We start from the raw sequence: 5584 nt of genomic DNA on the forward strand, positions 1-5584 counted from the left end.
TATATACCAACGAGTATTTGTACCACCAGTTGAATACATGGCCCCATCATGATGGATAGATGACTTGTGTGTTTGAGTCTTTTCCTTTAAGAACTCTGTCACCAAACTTGTAAGATGTGCAATTTGCTTCTGTTTTTCCTCTCGCTCTTTCTTTTTCTCCTCACGCTCTCTCCTCTCCTGCTCCAATTGCCTCCGCAGCTCCTCACGCTCCATCTTCATCTCCTCCATCTCAGCTTTAAGTTTCTGCAACTTCCCAACATGGTTTTGTGACACACGATTAGGTGTGGAAGAAGATGAAGAGGGCTTCGGCCCAACCTCAAATCCAAGAATGTATCTCTTCCTTTTTCCAAATGCCTGCCTAGACATCTCCTCTCCTGCTCCATCTTCTCGCAAGCTCAATATCTTTGACTGTCAATGCAAAGATAACAGCAGAATTAAATATATATAACCTTGCAAAAGCAGAAACTGATTTAAATGATTATTGAGATTTTAGATACCTACATGTTTCACGGCGCAAATAGGATCAATCCACTCTTTGTTCTTCTTGGTATGAGTTTTCTTATAGAATTCTGGAAATTCAAGATTTTCAGAATCATTAAACTCCGGCTGCAAAGTATAATTTAGATTAGTATATAGCCACTATATAATAAGAAAACTAGAATAACTGTCAGATCTACTTGCATAAAAGGATTCCAAAAATATACTTGCAGCAAACTAGAATAAAAAATCTACTTGTAGCAAATTGTCTATTTTACAATAACTAAAACTATCCCATAGACTATTTCACAGGCAGTTCACTAAAAATATAGCCAGTACATACTCAAAAATATATTACCGGTATAGTCATTGTTGCAACAAATGATCGAGATCCGGAACAATGATTGTACTCAAGCTTTTTTCTATTCTTTTTGCCAGCTTTTGATCTCACTTTAAAAAAAATACAAATTAAAAATCTAAAGAAAACATTATGATCAAATATTTTACTTATAACTCTGAAGCACTAAATATGTAAGTTACCTTGTGTTCTTTGCTTTTCCACACATCGTCAATTAAGTGGCGCCAATCCTCTTGAGTCACATGTTCGTATGGATGACTATAAGGGTCTACATGTAAAACATTCTTAAGATGCTTGTAATGCAATTTCATATTGTGCCTCCAATTTCTGTGAATATTGTAGCATTTTCTGTGGACAGCTTGCTGAGCTACTAGATTAACATGATAATCATCCGAGATTTTGAACTTATCCTAAAAACATAAGTAAAATCATTATGTAGTATGATCAATGCAACTAGTACAAGTACCTAAAAAAATATTGTGCAATAAATAATTACAAGGACAGATTGTATGATAGCAGATTGAGTAGCCTCGTCTACGTGCCGCCACGTCGATATGCCCTTAATTGGACACATTCTCCTAATATATACCCCCAACAAATTGGCTACCTTTGGACATTAATACCACATAAAGCATTCCACTCATCAAGCACTGGAACAGAGAGCTTTTCTCCGCCATTCTGGGCAATGAGCTTATCAATTCCTTTCCCAACTGTCTTACCCCGCACGCGCTTTGATGATGAACCTGCTAAAATACTTAAATACTTTAGGCCATAAGACAAACCTGCTAGTGACAGACAAAGAGAACGCAAAAAAAAACACAAAACCACTGAAATGCCATTATTTTACCAAGAGTATCTTAGCAATAACAAGATTCAGAAAGATGAGTTTTCTCACCCACGCTGTTGGCAATAATAGGTGGACTTGAAAGCTCGTGGGTTTGCTGGGTAGAAAAGGTGGGGAGCAGAGTAGGTTGGGCAGCCATCACGGGCACAAGTTCAGCATCTCCAGAAGAATTCAGTCCTTCATTATCAGATGGTAGATACTCTTCATCATCATCGCCATTGCTAGTCTTGTTCGGTCCTTCATTACCATTTTGATTTGAACCAAACAATGCCTTGGACATGCCCGGTATGCCAAGAGCCTCTAATCTCATTGAGTTCATTTTTATCCTTTTTTGCCTTTGCCTTTCGTATCCCGTCAGCTTCTGAGACAAGCACCCAGGCTTCACAAATTTTTTACCTACTTTGTGCATCTTTCACAATAAAGACCAGACAGATACATTACATTCAGCCATAAAGAAATATGGAGTAAAAAGTACATCACACTCTCCATAAAAAACAGAAGCATGTAAGATAAAAATGGACGATTTTCATTAACATAAAAATGTGTTCATCTTTGCTATAGATAGATCATTAGAGAAATATATCATGGCTCTAAATCTAGATGTATCACTGTCACTATCAATCTCTTCTTCTTCATCGCTAGGCTCAACAATTACTTCATCGACACTCCCCCCGGCTTGATCTCGCCCACGGCACTGCAAAATGACCTCCTCTTGAATAATTTCAGCATCAATATCATATCTTCACAAATCCGTTGTGGTTGGCTCTTCAATGGAAATTGGTTCAACGTCATTGGTTTCATCTTGTTGGAACGCATGATTGAGAACAATGGTTTCTTCAACATCATTGGGTTCTAAATCACTCATCTATGGCACATCCCATATACCTCGATGCTTGAATCTTTGGACAACTTTCCAATTGCCACGTCTCTCTACAGTGTCATTAATATAGAATACTTGCTGCACTTGACTCGGTAGTACAAAAGAATCATCTTTGTACCATCGACTTCTTGTATCAATGCTAGTACAATGTGCATCAATGCAGAAAGTTTTTTTACTTCCAGTATTGAACCATTCGCATTGGAACAAAATGACTCGTTGTCCGAACAGATATGTTAATTCCCAAACTTTGCACAAGTAACCGTAGAAGTCAATCGGTTGCCCTTCGTGGTCCCCTTCAACAACTAACCCACTATTCTGGCTTTTACGATGGTTGTCACGTTCGATGGTATGAAATCGGACACCGTTACAAAAGCACCCTGAATATATGTTAACTATCGGACGAGAACCGTTGGCCAATGACCATAATTCATCAGTAACTTCCGATGATCGCTGGTTTCGAAGTTGAGTCATCTATAACCAAAAAGTGATATAATATGTTACTTCACTTTCAAATACAAGGATAACTCAAGGTGCCGACATGTTAATTAATTTTGCTTACGCGATCTTTGAACCACTTGAGAAATTCTTTACATTGTCTGTTTGTGATGTCAACTTCACTCTCACCTTGTATGTAGTTCTTGTGTTCCCTATTCGACATTCCGTAACGTATAAGTAACATATAAGACTAAAACAACTAAATATACAATAGCTGAACCTTAATAAGCAAGTTAAAAAAACATACTCTTGATATTGATCCACTTCTGAACTATTGTATAAGACAAACCATTCAGCCATCTCAAGTTCATTGACCGGCACATCAGGTCCCCTTCGGATTAACCCAAATGGTTGGGCACTTTGAGTGAAGACTACTAACCCCATGCCACGATCATCACCGTCATCATTCCTTTCTTCTCTGTTAAGCACTGTTTCGATTCCATCGAGGTACATTGAGCAAAATGTTGTACTCTCTTTAGAAATATAAGCCTTAGCGATAGAACCTTCTGGGTGAGCTCGGTTGGCAACAAATCCTTTTAGAACTCCAAGTAACCTATGATAAATAATAGCCTTACTATACGTATGATAATAACCTACGATAATTTCTTACATGTACAATAATATACATGATCACTATTCCTACCATACGGTTGCAAACAATTACCTTTCAATTGGATACATCCATCGATATTGCACTGGCCCTCCAAGAATAGCCTCGCGAGGCAAGTGAATAGCTAGATGAACCATGACATCAAAGAAGGCAAGAGAGAAAATCTTCTCAAGCTTGCAAAGAATAAGAACAATTTGGTCCTCTAATTTTTTCAAATCAGCTATTTTTAATGCCTTGGAGCACAATTGCTCAAAGAAATTGCTTAACTGAAATAATGCAGTATTAAGTTCTTTGTTGAGGTACCCACGTATTCCAATTGGAAGAAGGCGTTGCAAAAGAATATGATAGTCATGACTTTTCAGACCCGATAATTTACTACCTTGAGTACTTACACAGCTAGAGATGTTTGCCGCATAACTATCTGGAAACTTAATCGATTTTAAAAAATCACAAAACCCTTGTCTCTCTTGCGGGGACAATGTGTACAATGCTGGAGGCTTCTCATAAGATCCATTCGCCCGCTTTTTTAGGTGTAACTCCTTCCGTATACCCATATCTGCCAAATCCATGCGTGCTTTTTCTATATCCTTGCATTTTCCATCTACACCCAGTAATGTCCCAACAATATTTTCTGCAATGTTCTTTTCTATGTGCATGACATCCAAGTTGGATGCAGCTTGAGTGTTTTCCAATAAAGAAGATCAAACAAAATACTTTTTTTGGCCCAAATCGTGTCATCATCTTTGCCCATTTTTCTTTTCTTATTAATGCTTGGATGCTTGCCCAACGGCTTGTATGTCCCTGAATTAATTTGCTCCAAGATCTCTTCTCCCGTGAACTCTCGTGGCCTTGACCTGTCCTCACTTTTACCATTAAAGAGCTTGGTGGAAATATTGCTGGAGTTTTCAGATTTAGTTTTATGTTGCTGAATGTCTAAAGGCTAGTGGAGCTTCATTAATGTTCTAGGAAATTGTCTTCATTAATTTCCTAGGAGATTGATCTTTGACTAGTGGAGTTTCATTAATGTTCTAGGAAACTGTCTTCATTAATTTCCTAGGAGACTGAACTATGACTAGTGGAGTTATTATTGTTCTAGGGATTAGACTTTAATTAAAGGCTGGTAGGTTTCCCTTTGGGCTATAAAAAGGGTGTTCCTTATGTAAACAGGCAGATCTGAATTGGAATTAAAATTGTGAGGTTATTCACTTCTTTGGTTCTTCATTGAACTTAGAACTTATCAAGGCAACCCTTGTGGCGTTCAAGTGACTTATCATCCTGATTCTATTAGGGTGTGGCGTCAATAACCTTCTATACCTTTGGTTCATGTTTTGCTAAACATCAGGTCAAGGTTTCATCTCTTCCAAACTGATTTTCAGACTTTCTTGGGTTATTCATCAACTTGTTCGTGGGTTTCTAAGAATCTATCTTACAGGGTTCACATCAGTCCCTCTCAAGCTTCAAGTTGCTCGATCTTTAGGTGGAGGACCCCCGCCTCATACCGATGGCCGGCGATATCGGAGCGGGCCTCGGTCAGGCGCGCCTCAGAGGCGCGGAGCTCCGACCAGGCCAGTGTGTGCGAGGCCCTCTCTTCATCAAGGCGATCGACCGCATATTGCAGCTCGGCCTCAGCGGCCTCCATCCTCGCAATAGCCTCTCTCTGCGAGGCCTCAGCTTCACCGAGCCTTTTCTCGGCCTCTTCCCGTGCTCTTTGGCTCCTCCAAGAAAAAGTAAGCGAAAGTGAGTAAAGGTCGAGAGGACACAGAAATTGAAGCAAGGAGACAAAAGCGAAGAGATGATTTACTCGGATGGCAGCGCAGTAAGTTTGATTGACGAGACTGGTAAGGTTGGCAGCCTGGAATTCAGCCCGGTCAGCTGGGAGCAGCGCGCAGTGGAACATCTGGCGTGCAACGTCACTGTTGT

The 5584-nt window shown here is 39.5% G+C and overlaps 1 long non-coding RNA gene across 1 annotated transcript; it reads right to left on the minus strand.

Moving 5' to 3' along the window:
- Window positions 1–514: 514 nt before the first annotated feature.
- On the minus strand, window positions 515–919 carry LOC120106929. The gene is made up of 2 exons (XR_005508905.1): window positions 836–919; window positions 515–569 (listed from the first exon to the last, which is right to left on the minus strand). It is a non-coding gene; the product is annotated as an uncharacterized LOC120106929 (long non-coding RNA).
- Between the last annotated feature and the right edge of the window lie 4665 nt (window positions 920–5584).

Source organism: Phoenix dactylifera, unplaced genomic scaffold (assembly GCF_009389715.1).
Source record: "Phoenix dactylifera cultivar Barhee BC4 unplaced genomic scaffold, palm_55x_up_171113_PBpolish2nd_filt_p 000693F, whole genome shotgun sequence".
Lineage (NCBI taxonomy): Eukaryota > Viridiplantae > Streptophyta > Magnoliopsida > Arecales > Arecaceae > Phoenix > Phoenix dactylifera.